This window comes from Chiloscyllium punctatum, chromosome 11, assembly GCF_047496795.1.
Source record: "Chiloscyllium punctatum isolate Juve2018m chromosome 11, sChiPun1.3, whole genome shotgun sequence".
Classification (NCBI taxonomy): domain Eukaryota; kingdom Metazoa; phylum Chordata; class Chondrichthyes; order Orectolobiformes; family Hemiscylliidae; genus Chiloscyllium; species Chiloscyllium punctatum.
The window spans coordinates 107,353,177-107,372,537 of NC_092749.1; the positions used below are offsets into that span (position 1 = coordinate 107,353,177).

The 19,361-nt window shown below is 43.9% G+C and overlaps 1 protein-coding gene across 13 annotated transcripts in view; it reads left to right on the forward strand.

The window, feature by feature from the left end:
• The window catches only part of plcb4a (phospholipase C, beta 4a), a 560,059-nt gene that overhangs the window by 217,781 nt on the left and 322,917 nt on the right, over positions 1-19,361 (forward strand). For 7 of the 13 annotated variants that reach the window (XM_072581470.1, XM_072581466.1, XM_072581480.1 and 4 more), the window contains 2 exons: positions 16,718-16,744; positions 17,912-18,076. The exons of 5 other annotated variants lie outside the window; for them this stretch is intronic. The gene's annotated coding sequence lies outside the window, so the exon portion shown is untranslated. The remainder of the gene's footprint in view (positions 1-16,717; positions 16,745-17,911; positions 18,077-19,361) is intronic. One more of the 13 variants, XM_072581467.1, reaches the window with a different exon arrangement.

A 19,361-nucleotide genomic window follows, 5' to 3' on the forward strand; every position in this document is an offset into this window, starting at 1 on the left:
CCCAGTGTATGTGAGACCCGTTGCTTGGCATCAGGTAGAGAAAAGTAATGAATAAGCCATTGGATGTATTGTTGCTTGTTTCTAACCTGGACAGGAGAGAGTAATGTTGAAGGAGACATTTCCTGGGACAAAATAATGCGAGTTGCTGATAAACAGTGCATTTTCTTGACATTTCTATATTGTCTTTGCGCTGCTCAACAAATGCATGATCTGCAGAGCAAGTTTGAAGGATTAAGATAAACGTAATCCAAATATCAGCATTTACAATAATACGCTTTCTTGTATATTTAATACAACAGTTCCCAGATATTCATAACTTACACACCACTTATTGATGACAGGACTTGATTGAACAAATTGTCTTTGAAGGGCATAACTAAATCCTTTGTGTCAAAGGGATGCAGGTGACAGTGTATCATGTGCAATCAGCATTGAGAGTGGGAATATAGTGAGAAAACATCTCCCTGGTTACCTTGATAGCCAGACCAATAACTGAAGCCCCACTGCAAAATAAACAAAGCAATTCGATTGCGAGCAAAGGAGCCAAGACAGATGCCAGTGAGCTGGGTTTCTTCATCTGTAGGGCGCTGGGATGGCTGGTGTTTCAGCTGCTCAGTCAAGCTAACATTGCAATGTTTTTCACAAACCTGTGTGTGCAATGATTAATTTTAATAGGAATGGTGCTGTTTTGTCAGCGAGGGACTTTTGCACTTACACAAACGTCAATGAGAAATGTAGTCCTGACACTGATGGGGTGGCCAGTTGTTTGGTTTTGGATTGGATTGCCTGGATTTCAGTGCACATGGAACAGGATGCCCTCAGGACTGGTACTTTGAATCCCACAGTGTTCGCAATGACTGACCCCCATCTGAGGGAAGGGCCATTAATTTGCAGGCACTTGCCAACCAATCTGGCGATGCTTTAGAAATGAATGATATCAAAACCAACCAATCAGAGGCTAGGCCATTCCAGATTGTCACCAGAGTGGCCTACACAGTTACATGGCAGTCAGGACCATTTCCAGGTCCACTATTGTACCCACATGGTAGGGTCCTCTCGGACATGTCCTGCATCTTTACAATGTGGCTTTCAATCATCATGTTAACCTTGTTCACTACAAGTGTCATTGAAATCACTTCCAGACGACATTTGGAATCCTGCATTCAATTCTGGTCTCCCTGCTATAGGAAAGATGTTAATCTTAAAAGGGGTGCAGAAAAGATTTACCAGAATGTTGCCAGAACTAGAGGGCATAGGTTTCGGGTGAGAGGGAAAAGGTATAAAAGGGACCTAAGTGGCACCGCAGAGGGTGGCGCGTGTATGAAATGAGCTGCCAGAGGAAGTGGTACAATTGCAACATTTAAAAGGCATCTGGTTGGGTATATGAATAGGAAGGGTTTGGAGGGATATGGGCCAAATGCTGGAAAATGGGACTGGATTAGGCTGGGACATCAAGTTGGCATGGACGAGTTAGACTGAAGGGTCTGTTTCTGTGCTGTACATCTCTATGACTCCCACAGGATTGGTCCAAGCTGATCAGGAATCACTAATGGCAGGATGGCTGACTAGCAGCCGCTCCTACTTTTACAGCCTGACGTCAGCGTTTGATGAATTTCCATGTTGTTCAGCAATTTGCTCATTGAGTTCCACAGAGCAGTCATACTGATAGTGCCACACGTTGCAACCAAGTGTTGGCATATGGCAGGGTTTGGTCATCACCTTCTGGAGGAAGGCCAGCCAGAAAGCTCTCCCATCTTTACCACTTGTCCTCAGGCGGACCTCATGGACATACCGGACGATAGTCAACCCTCGTGGCCAGTGCAGTGTCGGACTCAGACCCAGTGCTCCGGGCCCAGAGACACTACCCATGATGACACAAGCACTCCCATTGAATCATTACATTTTGAAACGCATCACTGGTTGTGGAGGCACTAAGGTGTGGAAGTTGCTATGCAAATGCGAGTTCTTTTCTCCTTCAACAGAGCAATGGCCGTTAACTCTTTTGAGCCACGGGACAAGAGTGTGTACACTGCTATCTCTGGGCTCTGCAGACAAAGCAACATACTCTGCTTAAAAAAATCCTCACATCCTTAGCATTTAAACTACCCATGTTTAAATCAGATAATTACTTAAATTGGCAAACAAGTGCTCATGGCTTCATTGTCATCAATCACAAAATTGTTATCTAGTGTGCATTTAGTGTTCTGTGGACTTTGGACAGAAACAGTTGTTCCTCTATGAATTTGTGCCTTATTAAGCTGCATTTTCCTTCTATACATAATCTTTTCTATGGACCATGAACACGCAGCTCTGCAGTCAAATTCGGTGAAGTAAACAATGCCTCTTTAAGGTCAAATATCTTGTGTGTTTAGTCCCTTTTAAACGGTGTGGATTTACAGTTTACGGGACGGACTCACTCTCGTCAAATTTAAAACAACTACAACTAAAAGCGATTTCTCCTCCCCTCCTGTTAGCAGCCCAAAGGGTGCAATATCTCTCCTCGACACCTTCATCCACTCTTTACTCACCTGCCCATCGGTCCCTTAACAACCATGGCAGCTCTCTATGCAAACGCAAAAGGTATAACACACATGACCTTCGACCTCCTCCTCTCTCATCACTGCTGAGGCTGCAAGTCCACCTTCCAGGTGAAGCAATGGTGTCTGTGTAGTTCCCTTGAATGAAGCTAGTGTGTTCCCTGCTCCCAATGAGGCTTCCTGTCCAATGACGTGACTGCTTGGCAAAACACCCCACTCCAGCCCGTGAGCAAACAGGACTTTGAGCATCTGAGAGCCTGCCTCCTTCACCTCGATCTCCCGCTCCCATCTCTGTCCTCCGCCTGCTGCCATGCTCCAAAGAACCCCAATGCAAACCTCAAGGAAAAGCATCTTATCTTACGATGCAGCAGTGCATAGACTTACGGACTCAACTACAAGTTCAACCATTTCAGACCATAAACTCTTGTCTTCTCAATCGATCTCTGCTTGCATGGAGTGTACACCCTTTATGTTTGCAGTGTTAGCAAACAGCATCACCTAATAAGTAGAGCCATAGAGATGTGCAGCATGGAAACAGACCTTTCAGTCCAATGCATGCACGTTGACCAGATTAATGTAGTCCCAAATAAATCTCATCCCATTTGCCTGCAATTGGCTCATATCCCACTAAACTCTGCCTGGTCATATACCCATCCAGATGCCTTTTAAATGCTGTAATTGTACCAGCCTCCACCACTTCCTCTGGCAGCTCATTCCATACACGTACCACCCTCTGAAAAAGTTGTTCCTGAGGTCACTTTTAAACTTTTCCCCTGTTACCCTAAACCTATGCCCTCCCCTACTTTGAGGAAAAGACTTAGCTATTCACCGTATCCTCTACATACAAGGTCATCCCTCATCCTTTGACGCTCCAGGGAAAACAGCCCCAGCCTGTTCAGCCTCTCCCTATAGCTCAAACCCTCCAACCCTGGCAACATCCTTGTAAATCTTTTCTGTACCCTTTCAAGTTTGAAAAGGCAGTCCTGTTTTTTCATTCACTCGTGCGATGTGGTATCACTAGCTCAGACCAGCATTTATTGCCCATCCTAAATTGCCCCCACCCCACCTCCTAGGGGCTGGGGTGGGGTAAGAGTCACCCACATTGCTGTGGAGTCACGTTAATCTAGACTGGTTAGGATAACAGATTTCCTTCCCTAAGGGAAGTAAGTGAATTAGATTTTTTTTTGGAAGTGACAGTAGTTAGCATGTGCCATGATCTTGTTCTATTGAATTCAAATTTTCACCATCCACCATAGTGTGATTTGAACCTATGACTCTAGAAGCTGAGCCTGGATTTCTGCATTACCAGTCCAGTAGTATTACTACCATCTCCCTTAATGCTGTAGGGGAATTTAATACCAGTTTAAAGTAAGGGCTCCACCTGCCTCCCTAATGTCTTGAGAAAGAATAAATATGTAGGGTGAGAGGGGAAAGATATAAAAGAGATCTAAGGGGCAACATTTTCACGCAGAGAGTGGTGCGTGTATGGAATGAGCTGCTAGAGAAAGTGGTGGAGGCTGGTAGAATTACAGCATTTAAAAGGCATCTGGATGGGCATATAGATAGGAAGGGTTTAGAGGGATACGGTCTAAGTGCTGGCAAATGGGGACTAGATTAATTTAGGATATCTGGTCGGCATGGACGAGTTGGACTGAAGGGTCTGTTTCCATGCTGTACATCTCTATGACTCTATACACAGGGTACTGAGTCAATCAGACCTTGGCTTAACAGTTGCCATGAAAAAGGCCCAGCTTTCATTTTCCTGGACAGATGTTTATTTCATAAACACAAGGTGATTGCTTAGACCCTTGGCTGATTAGGAACTGACATTCAATGCAAGGAGGATCAGAACAAGACATGTTCAAATTGTAATTGGTACGTTCAACAGCAATCACATTGCAGTGTGCTCACAGTTGTATGTTGTGGTACGTCGGACTTATTGTAGTGGACTTGATAAGGCAGTGTGTTTGATCTCATGGTATTGACTGAGGCAGGCATAACCCTAGGTTACTAACTAGGAGACAAAATATTGAGTTTGCAAGTTAAAAATGGAGTTGTTGACAGGCTCAAGGAGCTATGCATTTGGTCCTCGATGTACGTAAACATTATTTCTTTGCTCGATATCCCTCAGCCTGGAGTAACTGTGAATCCATTTCTGCTGGAGAGTGTCAAATTGCAGAATGCATTGAACTCCTCGAACCGGTTTGAGCTGACGTAATTCTAATTGAGAGACACCCATGGTACCAGTCAAACTGGACTGATATTGAAATATGCAGTGTCAGAAGAAATATATAAAAGACTGAAACAAATAGGTTGACTTTGCATTTAGATTGATCAAGCCATTAGTGAATTTCTGTTGTATTCCACTGAACACGTACTTCCTAGCTCTGAACAAAATGTTGAAAAACATCAGTTCTACTTGCAACCAAATGTGGGTTTTTAGCTTAAAGGCCGTTCACTAGCAATCTTGATCATATGGAGTAATCCAAAATGCCAGTTATAATTATGTGGCTAGATTTGGAATAGCCTGAAATGGTGAAGTAATTGAATGTAGTTCTGAACCAATTTAATGTTGATGTCTGATCTCACAACTCTTTGGAAGCAGGATGTGGGGGCAGAGAGAATTTCAACCTTCCGAAATGTTTCTCATCTAAAATAGACCTCGTAGTTTTGGATGAAAAATCGAGTCTGAGAATATTGGCTTCTACTCGCGTAGATGTTAAGTTACAAGAACTGATAACGGTTGTTTTACAAAATTATTTTAACCAGTGCAATTCTTTTAAGGCTTCACAATCTTTTTGTAGAAAACAGTAAAAAGGTTTGTCATACAGCATGGAAACAGACCCTTCGGTCCAACCATTCCATGCCGTGCATTGTTCCAAACTAAACTAGTCCCACCTGGCTGTTCCTGGCCCATATCCCTCCAAACCTTTCCTATTCATGTCCTTATCCAAATCGATGTCTTTTAAACGTTGTAATTGTACCCAACATCTGCCACTTCCTCAGCAAGTCCATTCCACATATGAACCATCCTCTGTAAAATGTTTGCCCCATGTCATTTTTAAATCTCTCTCCTCTCACCTTAAAAATGTGCCCCATAATCTTGAAATACCCCATCCTAGGGGAAAGACACCTACCATTAACTCAATCCATAACCCTCTCTTTAATAAACTTCTATGAAGTTGCCTCTCACCTCCTACGTTCCAGTGAAAAAAGTCCCAGCCTATCCAGCCTTTCTTTATAACTCAAACTTTCTATACCCAGCAACATTCTGGTAACACTGTTCCGAACCCTCTCCAGCTTAATAATGTCCTTACTGTAACAGGGTGACCGGAACTGGACACAGTAGTCCAGAAGAGGCCTCACCAGTGTCCTGAACAACCTCTACATGACTTCTCTTTACAGTGAGAGCAGTAATTAACTGTGGTTGTAGATAGAGCACCTCATGTTCAATTAGTATAAATGTACAAAGAGTGAGGTTAAGTAACAAAATCACATAACACTTAAATTGCTTCTCTCATGTTGTGGCTCTAAATATGGAACCCCATTCAATATGAAGCTAAAATGTCTAACCAAATATGATAATAAAACAAACAGCTGCAGGTGTTTGAACATAGAACAGTACAGCTCAGCACAGGCCCTTCGGCCCTTCATGTTGTGCCTGCCTTTTATCCTACTCTACAATCAGGAGAAAGTGAGGACGGCAGATGCTGGGGATCAGAGTCGATGTTGGATCAGAAAGAGAAACAAAAATAGATGGAGAAACTCAGCAGGTCTAGTAGCATCTGTGGAGAGAAAGCAGAGTTAATGTTTTGGTTCCAGTGACGCCTGTTCAGAGCAGAGTTCTCTCCACAGGTGCTTCCAGTCCTGCTGAGTTAAACCAAATATGAAGCCTTTCTGTAAATTGTTTTTTTACATGATCAGAAAAAAGCAGCGTATTTTTGAAAACCTATTTGAATTGTATTCAACTCTTAGGGAAGTACTTGGAAATTCGGTTAATTTTGCTTGATTTTGTTGTCCAAACAATTTCAAGGCGAGGGAGTTAGTTAGATTGCAGTCACATCAGCCATGATCACCCTGAATTGCGGAGCTACAGCTTTCCCATGCTCCCGGCTAATTTAAAACAAGCTGCAGAGCTTGAACACATTCCTTTTGTTTGCAGGGAGTGGGCCCCTGTTTATGAATCATTTTCGTCGTGGCAACGTCTCAGCCAGTCAAAGGTGACTTGCCAACCAACCAGCCAACAAGTGCTGTCGCATAAATTAATGTAAATTGCTTGGAATTTGGCATTCTTGCGTTTGTCCTGTTGCAAGATAAAATTTGGCAACTAGTCCTGGAATTCTGGATTTCCAGAATATAATCCTGGAATTCCCTCCCACATGGCATTGTGGGTCAACCCAGAGCAGGTGTATTGCAGCGGTTCAAGAAGGCAGCTCATCCCCACCTTCTCAAGGGGCAACTAGGGACAGGTAATAAATGCTGGGCCCAGCCAGTGACGCCCACATCCCATGAATGAATAATAAAAAAGTCCCCTGTTTCCAGGTTCTGTATTCCATGGAAAATAGAAGTTTCTGTTGTTTTAGTAAATGACTTACACGGAAAGACTGAAGCGACTGGGCTTGTATACCCTTGAGTTTAGAAGACTGAGAGGGGATCTGATTGAAACGTATAGGATTATGAAAGGACTGGACACTCTGGCAGGAGGGAACATATTTCCGTTGATGGGGGAATGCCGAACCAGAGGACACAACTTAAAAATACGGGGTAGACCATTTAGGACAGAGATGAGGAGAAACTACTTCACCCAGAGAGTGGTGGCTGTATGGATGCTCTGCCCCAGAGGGCGGTGGAGGCCCAGTCTCTGGATTCATTTAAGAAAGAATTGGATAGAGCTCTTAAAGATAGTGGAGTCAAGGGGTATGGAGATAAGGCTGGAACAGGATACTGATTAGGAATGATCAGCCATGATCATATTGAATGGCGGTGCAGGCTCGAAGGGCACAATGGCCTACTCCTGCATCTATTGTCTATTGTCTATTGTCTATTGACTTGCAGCCATAAACTTGATTTTTGAGGTTAGTGTTTAGTTTTTTATTTGCTTTGACCTATTTAATGCTACTCACTTTGAATGCGAAGAAGGTTATGTTGTGAAGAATGTCCCAACATTTTAAAATCAGAAGTCGCAAGACACAAACTTATAGTCCAACAGATTTATCTGAAATTACAAGCGTTTGGAGCGCTGAAGATTCACCTGACAGAGGAGCAGCGCTTCGAAAGCTTTTGATTTCAAATAAACCTGTTGGACTATAACCTGGTGTTATGTGACTTCTGACTTTGTCCACCCCAGTCCACCACTGGCACCTAAGCACCATGGCCATCATTTTAACAAAGTCCATCTTGTGGCTGATGGTGGTGTAGTGGCCATGTCACTGGGCTAACAGGCTACAGGCTCAGGATCGTGTTGTGGTGACACCAGCTTAGAACTCAGGATGACAGCTAGTATTGTATTATTAAATCAGGACTGAAAGCTTGTCTCAGTGGCGGTGACTATTGGCGATTCTTGGACAAGCCCTTCAGGCTCAGTAATGCCATTCACCGAAGGAAATTTGCCATTCCTAGCCTGTCTGGCCTACCTGTGACTCCAAACTCGCAGCTATGGTGTTGACCCTTTGGAAATGGCCCAGAAAGCCAATCAGTTCAAGGTCAATTAGGGGTGAATCCCTTAAAAAAATAAGGAAGAGAAAACTATAAAAGTCCAAGCTCAGCCCACAGCTTTCAGCAGAAACTTCAGCTTTCTCTCGCATCTTCCGATCGGAATTTTATGCTGTCCTCTGGCGTGGCCGAGTGCCCAGCAAATTGCTCCATTTCAGGGGCACTTAGAATCAGGCAATGAATGACAGTTGGGCTAGCGTCGCCCACATTACACAAAGACATGTAAAAGATTGCCTTTCAAAGTGGTACTTGTCTCCCCATGTTCCGGTTAATGTCAGCGTCGACCTGAGCCGGTCTCGTTCATTACTCTCCATCGTACTGTAATGTCATAGAGATGTACACACTGTTTAGTCCAACTTGTCCATGCTGACCAGCTATCCTAAATTAATCTTGTCCCATTTGCCAGCACATGGCCCATATCCCTCTCATGGCTCATTCCTGATGAAGGGCTTTTGTCCGAAACGTCAATTTTCCTGCACCTCGGGTGCTGCCTGACCTGCTGTGCTTTTCCAGCACCACACTAATCTCCAGCATCTGCAATAACTACTTCTGCCATATCCCTCTAAACCCTTTGTATCCATATACCCATCCAGAAGTCTTTTTAAATGCTGTAATTGTGCCAGCCTCCACCATTTCCTCTGGCAGCTCACCCCATACACGCACCACCCTCTGTGTGACAAAAGTCACCCTTTAGGTCCCTTTTGAATCTTTGCCCTCTCACCTGGATATGTTGTTTCATTTAAACAACGTTGCTTGATATACATTGATCTTTTTCTTTCACTGGATGACTTGAAACTATTTTCATTTGCAGCGGAATATATAGGTGAGGTGGCCAATATTGATAGGGGCCAGTGAAAACAGAACATGCAAGAAATCCTTTGGATATCTGGCAGCATCTACATCAGGAAGAGCAGAGTCAATGTTTCGGTTCATTGACCTTTTATCAGAACCCGGGCTGTTTTGACTTGGTTTTTATTGAACCTTTAGCCCTGAGCCTTTGCTGGATAATGGAAGTCAAAACTGTATTGCCAAATGCCTATCAGTAATTCTTCCTGACTTGAACAGTTTTCAGCTCAAATACTCAGTGCTGATGTGCGAACAGGGTCGAGAATAGCTGGCTCTGAGGAGCTAGTGAATCCAACAGTATGAATTGGCACCAAGGGATCTGTTCTTTCACACAAAAGTATGTTCAATATTCATAAGAAATTGATAGAAATACACAGTTGACTGATTCGACAAAAAAAGAGGTAGCTTATTGAGTTGTGAACATTTGGTAAATAGACAAGGTCTCCCCCCTAGGGTGGGGGTGGAGGGGGGGTGGGAGTGGTGGTGGTCCAGAACTAGAGGGCATAGGTTTAAGGTGAGAGGGGAAGGATTTAAAAAGGACCTAAGGGGCAACGTTTTCACACAGAGCGTGGTGCGTGTATGGAACGAGCTGCGAGAGGAAGTGGTGGAGGCTGGTACAATGGCAACATTTAAAAGGCGTCTGGATGGGTATATAGAAAGGAAGGATTTAGAGGGATATGGGCCGGGTGCTGGCAAATGGGATGAGATTAATTTAGGATATCTGGTCGGCATTGACAAGTTGGACCGAAGGGTCTGTTTCTGTGCAGTATATCTCAATGACTGTAAGTATGTTTATAACAGAATTGACTCTTCTTCAGTCACCTAGACGGTTTCATTTGCATTAAATTTAAAGTGAGTCATTTTAGACTCATATTTCAAAAGAAAAACCTTTCCTCAAGAGCATAAGACATAGGAGCAGAAATTGGTGATTCAACCTCAACCCGTCAATCCTGCCTTTTCCCATTCCTTTGATTCCCTGAATGATAAAAACATCTGTTTGTCTCAGCCTTGAATATATTTAACACCACAGCCTGAACTGCCCTCTGCAGTGAAGCATTCGTAACCCTCTGAACAAAGAAGTTCCTCCTCAACTCTGTCTTCAATGTGTGGCCCTTTATGCTGAGATAATGCTATCTGGTCCTCGACCTTCCCATAACGGGAAACAACCTCTCCACATCTACATAGTTGAGTCCAAGAAGAATCTTGTATGCTTCAATAAGGTCACTTTTCCTTCTATATTCCAATGAGTGCAGGTCCAACCCATTCCACCTCTCCTCATAAGATAGTCCCTCCATACCTGGAAGTCACAAGAAACCAGGTCATAGTCCAACAAATTTATTTAAAAGAGTGAACTTTCTCTTGGCTACCTTCAATGTCAGAGTGTCTTTCCTTAGATAAGGGGCCCAAAACTGTTCACAGTACTCCAGCTGTGGTATGACTAGTGCCTAGTACAGGCAGTCCCTGAGTTGTCCTGTTCTGAGTCCATTCACAAGTCAATTGTACACAAGTTCAGAATGCAATACAGGGAAATATTAATTAATAGTGTGTAAGTGCAGGTAATGTTCATGTGTCTGATATTTAAAATGCTTATTAGTACGCCCCTATATGGGATCGAGTTCATAAGTAGGAGCATTTGTATGTTGAATGTTTATAAATTGGCAGCCTTCTGCATAGTTTTAGCAAAACCTCCAACTTTTATAGTCCATTTCCTTTGAAATAAAGGCCAACGTTCCACTTGCACTTCTTATTGTCTGCTGAACTTTGATGCTAGCTTTTTGTGATTCATGGATGAGGACTCCTGACATCCCTCTGTTATGTCACTTTCTGCATTCTTTCTCCATCTAAATAATATTCAATCCCTCTACTCTTCCTGCTGACTTACATAACTTCATATTTCCCTCCATTATGTTCCATCTGCCAAGTCTTTGTCGCTCACTTCTAGCCTGTCTGTGTCCCTTTGCAGACTCTTTGTGTCATCCTCTCCACTTACCTTCCTACCTACGTTTGTGTCATCCACACACTTGGCTATGGGTACATTCACTTTCCTCATCCTGATCGTTAATGTGTGCTGTCCATGATTGTGGTCCCAGCACTGATCCCTGTGGCACACCACTAATTACAGGCTGTCATTCTGAAAATACCCTCGTTACCCCAACTCTTTGTCTTCTGTTAGTTAGCCAGTCTTCTGTCAATACTAATATAATCCTCTAAGAGCATAATATGGAGATGCCGGTGTTGGACTGGGGTGTACAAAGTTAAAAATCACGCAACACCAGGTTGTAGTCCAACAGGTTTAATTGGAAGCACTAGCTTTCGGAGCACTGCTCCTTCATCAGATGATTGTGACGAAGGAGCAGTGCTCCTTGTGATCCTTGTGATGAAGGATCCTTGTTCCGAAAGCTTGTACTTCCAATTAAACCCGGGGGACCATAACCTGGTGTTTTTAACCTTCTTAACTTTGTCCAACAGCATAAGTTCTGATTACGATGCCTAACGTGTGAGACCTTATCAAATGTCCTCTGAAAATCCAAATAAGTTATATCCAGTACTTCCCCTTTATCTATTCTGCTTGTTTCAAATTACACAGTGCGGATTGACAAAGCATTGTGTTGAATTGTGTGTGTGTGTCTAGTTTTGTAAATCCTTTGTTGTACCTACTTGGTTTGCCAAATTACAGTGCAGAAACTGAGGGCTGTAATTTCCCTGAATGATATGGACAGTGCCTAGACAGCTGAAAAAATTGGCAGCATTGAAAACAAAATGAGTTTATCGATGTCAAGAGAAAATGTAGTCCCATTTTCCATCCAAACTTTGAACACCAATATGAGGATCTCATGACTGGGGAGCAAGAGGCCTATAAATTAGCATTCCCTGATTATCTGTTCTCGCCTCATTGGTATTACAGAGTGCTGTTCTCCTACCCACCAGAGAGAAACTGGACAGTGACAATCCCAACATGAAAGTCAGCACAGGTACCTTGCTAACTTTCCCCAATGTCTCATGCTATGTTCCTTGGGTAATGACTGCTAGTATTGGCATGCATCCAACTCCCCCCCCTCCCACCCTAGGGTGTTCACCTCGCTTACAACACAGAATACTGCACACCGATGCCTTACATTATAATCTGCTGCCAGACTGATTTGCACACAGGGATGGGCATTGGAATCGGGTATCTCGGGTAACTTGCTGCCTTACTGCCCACTCTATGCCTACCTTGTATACTCACACGTCTCCACCTTGCCTTTTGGTCCAATGCCTCATCATTTAGAGACCACAGACTCACTGTACTTCTGTCTTGCCTTGGCACTTAGTGCAGACATAAGGCCAAGCAGTTTTGTCATGTTTGCCAGAAGTGATCTGTCAGAAAAGCAGATAGCACCATTTTACATCAATCTCACACCTGCACCTTGTGCCAGCAGCTTATTTAACACACGCACACTGAATGAACCAATTGACCATGTCTCAAAGGCTCAGGGGAGGAATCCTCAAACAAGGCAGAGGGGGTGGTCATTGGTCAGGAATGAGCAGTAAAGTAAGTGAAAAGCATTGTCCAAAATCAGTCCAGGCCTTTGGGCAGGTAATTGGGGGATTGGGCCACGGTCAGTCCAGGAATTTAGTGATAAAACAGTCAGGGAGCGGCACAGAGATCAGCCCAATGTCCAACCACTCATCAGTAAGGACTGTCCTTCCAAGTCTGTCAGTGAAGTGGGACCCTGGTTAGCCCTGATCAATAACAAAACGTTGTGCTGCCCTAGGCGTTAGTGAAAGAGAAGCTCTCCTTCAGTGAGGATTCTAGCTTGAAGAACAGGTATCCTGTGTCACTTCATTCTTGTCACCATGGTTGCTGTGGCGATTGATCGGGTACAAGCTGATGTAAAGCTGGGGTGGCACGGTGGTTCAGTGGTTAGCACTGCTGTCTCACAGCGACAGGGACCCAGGTTCAAATCCAGCCTCGGGTAACTGTCTGCATGGAGTTTCCACATTCTCCCTGTGACTGTGCAGGTTTCCTCCGGGTGCTCCGATTTCCTCCCAGTGTCCAAAGATGTGCAGGTCAGGTCAATTCGCCATGCTAAATAGCCCATAGTGATAGGTGCATTAGTAGGGGAATGGGTCTGGGTGGGTTACTGTCCGGAAGGTCGGTGTGGTCTGGTTGGGCCTAAGGGCTTGTTTACACACTGTAGGGACTCTAATCTAAAAAGGTAACGCATTTATGAACTTGAACTTCTATTTGCAAGAAAGTGCCACCTGTGTCCCTGTGTGAATCCTCGGTTTTTTTTTTCCTTAGTTCCCTCCCACCAGATGTGCCATGTTGGTTGTTTGTATCTGGCATTGATAGGCCTGGTGCACAGTTGGGCTTTGAGTATGGCACCTGTGATGGAAATCTCAGCAGCGGGAAGTCTGCCTGCCACTGGAGAGTGTACGTGACAGTGAGAAGCAGCATCTTGGAGGCCATGGAGGTTCTTGTGAGGCTGGAGAATCAAGAATAGGTTTTGGTAGGGTGGGGGTGTTTAGGTGCGAATGCCAAATTTGAAGCACAAACAGACTTCTGTAGCAGTCTTGAGTGTCCGAATGACGTACTTCTGCTCTTATTTTGTATCTGCGTAGAACTCGGAAATTGCCAGAATCAGCTTTGCAAAATGTTATTCACAATTGCCACTTACAAAGGTGAACGTAGAAGTACAATATCCCCTTAAAATGTTTACTGAATGAGGTTTCTCATTGGTAGTTTTACTGAAGGAAGAGGTATTTCTTTCTGACATTGTTTCAACTGTGGAATGTTACAATGAGTCCAATTTTATTCTCTCCCTAAACAATTAAACAATTCTGAAAATTCCAGAGGCAGAAATGAGTAATTTATTTTTAATGAATCTTGCATATTGCAAGGCAAATTATTTCACACCGACAGACAGCTTTTGCATGGACAGTGTTTTAGAACCCATAACGATAAGTGTAGAGTGTTGACAGTCATTTTTATTTTGACCCATGGGAATGAGTATAGCTGTGTGTGTGTGTGTGTGTGTATGTATGTTGTGTGTGTGATGTCTGTGTATATTGTGTGTGTGTGATGTGTATGTTGTGTGTGTGTTTGTGTATGTGTGTGTGGTGTGAGGTGTCTGTGTGTGTATATTGTGTATGTGCGCATGTTTGTATGTGTGTGTGATGTCTGTGTGTGCGCGCGTGTGTGTTTGTATGTGTGTGTGTGTGGTGTGTGATGTCTGTGTGTGTGTATGTTGTGTGTGATGTGTGTGTGCACGTGTTTGTATGTGTGTGTGGTGTGTGATGTCTGTGTGTGTATATTGTGTGTGATGTCTGTGTGTGTGTGTGCATGTGTGTACGTGTGTGATGTCTGTGTGTATGTTGTGTGTGATGTCTGTGTGTGTGTGTGTGCGCGCGTGTGTGTTTGTATGTGTGTGTGTGTGTGGTGTGTGATGTCTGTGTGTGTGCGCGTGTGTGTGTTTGTGTTTATGTGTATGTGTGCGTGTGTGTGTGTCTCTCCCACACCAGTTTTTCAAATCTCTTGAGCTCCTCACTGCATCATTCTATTCCTGCTTCAGTTTCTAATTCCCATGTTTCTCGAAGGTCACAGTCGCTCCAGCTACCTGGCACTGAATGGCTAATCCAGCTGTGTGCCAGGTTTCATTCCTTGAACTTCTAGGATGCAGATGTGGGTCTGCTGGCCAGGACCTAGAATGGGAGATGATCATGGTTTTAGCTGGGCTTCATTAGTGTGATGGTAAAGGTAAAGTTGTCAAGGTTTTGCCAGAGCGTAGGGCTGCTCTCCTGTTTGAAAGATAATAATGGCTAACTTTTTCACTCTCATTTCTCTTCTTACTTTGTACCTAAGCTTTTTTTTTTGTACTCAGGTACCTTGGTACCTAAGATGGCACCTTGAAAGTGGAGTTGCAGGTAGAGAGGATAGTGAAGAAGGCGTTTGGTATCTTTCCTTTATTGGTCAAGAGCATTGAGTATCGAAGTTGAGAGGTCATGTTGCAGCTGTACAGGACATTGATTAGGCCACTTTTGAATAGGCCACTTTAGGAAAGATGTGTGAAACTTGAAAGGGTTCAGAACAGATTTACAAGAATGTAACCAGGGTTGGAGGGTTTGAGCTACAGGGAGAGGCTGAACAAGCTGGGACTCTTTTCCCTGGAGCGTCGAAGGCTGAGAGGTGACCTTATGAAAGTTTATAAAATCATGAGAGGCATGGATAGGGTAAATAGGCAAGGTATTTTCCCTGGGTTGCAGGAGTCCAGAACTAGAGGCCATAGGTTTAGGGTGAGAGGGGAGAAATTTAAAAGGGACCTAAGGCATAACTTTTTCACACAGAGGGTGGTGCGTGTATGGAATGAGCTGCCAGATGAAGTGATGGAGGCTGGTACAATTACAACACCTAAAAGGCAGCTGGATGGATATATGAATAGGAAGGGTTTCCAGAGATATGGACCAAGTGCTGGCAAATGGGACTAAATTAGGTTAGGAAATCTGGTCGGCATGGAAGTGTTGGACCGAGAGGTCTGTTTCCATGAAATTTCTATGCTTTTATATATGCGACATTATACACTTTTCACTGTACTCCTGTATGTGACAATAAAATCTAAAATTGAAATAACTAGTGGTGCTTTAACCTGATGATTTACACACCTCAGGCAAGGGGAGAAGTTGAAAGGAAACTGCTTCATGGTCACCTCAGCCAGTGCAGGAAGAGAACCCACACTGCTGATATCACTGTGTTTCATAAACCAGCCATCCAGCTAACTGAACTACAAGGATACCACAATGCAGTTGTAAATTCCTGGGACATTAGAAGCAGGGGTTTGCAAGGAAGAATTGTCTTGCACAGCCAAAGGTTGTGCCCTGCAACTAACTGCCCTGCAAGGCTGGTGTAATCAAGGCAAAAGTGATTTCAGAGCAATTTCAGGCAGGGTGGTTTGTACGTGACAGTGTTCAGCACATGGTTCAGCAATCTTGCTCCACTAAAATGCCTTTGGCCTGTGTCAGCTCTGGCTTGCACCCTTGTAATTTGCTTTTCCACAAGCAATACAAGATACGCTGACTACTTCCCAAAGATCTGACCACTGAGCTACATCGAGGTGCCCAACTGGAGTCAGTTACATTGACCATTTCAGCCATTCCAATGTCTACACGTCGAACTTGCGGAAACATGGAATGTTGCAGAATTCACTTGCTGTCTTGTTTTTCTTTATTTTGTTGAAATGTGGATTATACTCCTGAAATGAATCCTCAGTTTTCGTAAGGTTTCGTGTCTTGGATAAGGAGGCTTGTCAGCATTCAAGTTTTGGCTAAACTTCTCCCTTGAGTAATGATTTGTTCATGAAGCTTGTTCTTCACTTTAGTTTGTATAGCTTCTGCCTTGCTTCTGTCCAATGGTTAGCCATTAACTGTGTGAAGATGCCTTCTGATTTTTTGTTACTTACAAATTAAGGCAGGAATGTCGTCCTCAGGCAACATTTGCAGTTTGTGTATTGTGTATCCGTTGAGCTTCTGCTGTCATCTTTTAGTTCCTAATTTTCTCATCTTGTGACTCAGTTCTTACTCTGGTTGCATACTTGTGGTATTCTATTGTGAGTATAATCAAATTTGTATCTGTTCCCTCGCACAAGCTAACTTCTGGGAAACTACAAACGGAGGTAAGTCTTCTTTGCTTTCAAGTGTGGTCTCAAACCAATCTATTAAACTTTTGAAATGCACAAGTATCTTCACATGTTGCTGCAAGTCAATCAGATGTGCTTTCTCTCCAGTTTTCGACCAACCTTCGTCTTTTGTGCACCTTGATAAATATGTGTGCAAAGTAAACTAAATGAGGCTGCAATGTTACATCTGGCGACTTTTGTCTGATTCTGGTGGAACATGTTACTTGTTGATTTACTCTTTGCAATTTATTATTCTTTGAATTGCAAATGCTTCGTTTACGTTTGGATAATCTCCCAGGCAAATCTTTGAATTCAACATAATCTACTTCTGCAGAGAATGTTTTATTTGAAAATGTGTTTTTCAACATTGTTAGTACTTCTATTGTGCTCTAATCAGTACTCTGGAAGTTTCGTAAAGCAGTCTTTGAAACAGGAGTGTTTGCTGTTGTCCTCGTTGTTAAAATGGTTGCAGATTGTAAGGCGTAAGAAGAGGGATGTTTCTGTTATCTCATTAGTTGTTTATTGGCTAATGAAATATCTGTGGCATAGCTTTAGATTTTAACAAGCCAGACTCCTCCAATGTGTTAATCATAGATGTGTTTTTACATCTCACAATTTTGCTAGAGGTCATGTGCATTGTGTGCACTGCTTTACTTGATGTCTCTGCCAGTTATCATCGTTGCTCTGTGCAGCAACTGTAAGTACATGATCTTTGGCTGTTGATGTGGTGCAAATAGAAGCTCCATACGGTATCAGAAGAAACTTGCCAAAACATGCAAAGAGCCTTGCTTTGCATGTTAGAAAATTTAAACGTGCTGTGTCAGCCGTTTCCCAGAATCTGGAGTGGGCAGCGTGAGGTTAGGAAGTTGGCTCTGGAGAGTTATCATTATGTGTTTGTCAGCTAAATTTTATATTAATAGCCGCGTAAGGTCTGTAGTTACAACATTGGACATAACCGATCTGCTGACCTTAAAAATGATGATTGGTGAGCCCAGCACTACGCAGACTTGAGAGTTTACTTTCCTGACATGACTCGTGAGACACTTTTTTTTTTGACACAGCCTGTTCCTTTAAAACATAATTGGATCCACCCACATGCAGAGAGACAGGATATTCCTTGGTATGTATAATGCTGTCGTTTTACATATCCTGCTTTCCATTCAGGTGGTGTTTACTGTGCGGCTGCTGTCTCTCGCTGCAGCTCAGTAACAAAACCAGGCAAAGGCTGCAGACTTCCTCCTGGGTTCCCTCACTCCGTTCTTATCCTGTCGCTGGTCTGGAAAGGTACACCGTTCCCCTATTGAAGGAGTCACATGTAGATTGCTGGTGGTAAGTTCATTGCAATATTTTTTGGTGCCTTTGAATGTAACTTGACACTTGTAAGTTGCTGAAGACATTCTGCAGAATTTGTTACGCACTGTGCCAGCACTAACGTGGCTAGATACTGTCAAGTTCTTATCACGGGATGATACCAATGTCCTGACTCTGGGACGCCATCCTGTTCACACGTTCTTAGTAACTGCTCAGTTGGCATCCCATGTACCCCATGCATGCCAGAGTAATGCCTGGTACCTTGTGTGGATTCCAACTGTCCCGTATGCCCCATGACTCTGCCGACCGTGAGCAGTGTGTGAGCATCTGATACCTTGCGCGGTCCATACCCCAACAGCTTCTGTTGTGCAGACGCTGCTTCATAGGAGGACTCAGAAAAGATTGAGGCTCGCAGTGTCTTGAGCTGCCACAGACAGCCAGAGTGTAGAGACCCTGCGACTCGCACTGAAGGACAATGGTAGAAATGCCCATCGCAGACAACCATCCCCTCCCTGAGAAAGCACTTTGCAATGGAGCTGAGCTGGAATGGTCTGTGTGCACTGAAACAGGGTTGTCCATTGTGATGGTGTTGTAGTAATAGACCCGGCAGGAAGGGTATCCCTTATTTGGACCATCAGAGTGCAGAGTTGTGGATGGGGAGGATCAAGCAGTGCAAAGCTACTTTCCTCAGGGGAGAGGGGCAATGGGTAATGAGAAGTTGTTGGAAGCACTGAGCAGCCAAAAGCTGCTGGAGCCACTCTGGAATTGTCCTCAGGCTCTTCCCAGGGAAGATAAGGAGGAGATGTGCCCTGTGTTGGCGTTGACATCTCTGACATTACGGCAGCTACAATGCCGAGGGTCCAGAGGTCCTGCTCCTCCAACCTCCACAAAAAATACCTCTGGCCCCTGTCAACCCTGGCTTGTGCCTTTGCAGTTTGTCTTCTCCCAAGAGACACGGATCATATTTCTGAAGGTCTGAATGGCAAGCAGCATCAAGGTATCCAATCGGGCACAATCAGAGAATGACAGTGGCCATTTCTACCACTCCTGTGTCTATCTGTTGAACTTGAGGACGCAGTTGGAATGTAGCAAATTGGCTCCCCAGTTCGCTTCCTGGCTCATTTTCCTTACTTTTGATGATGGATGCAATTGTTTTCAACAATGAATGACATCCTATGATTTCTGAAATCTGAGGTTTCACCTTTGCCACTTTGAAGGGCTGGGTGAGAAGGCAGTTGGTGGAACACCTGGTGCATCCACTGAGAGACAGAGTCATGCAAATATACCTGTGACACAGGCAGTT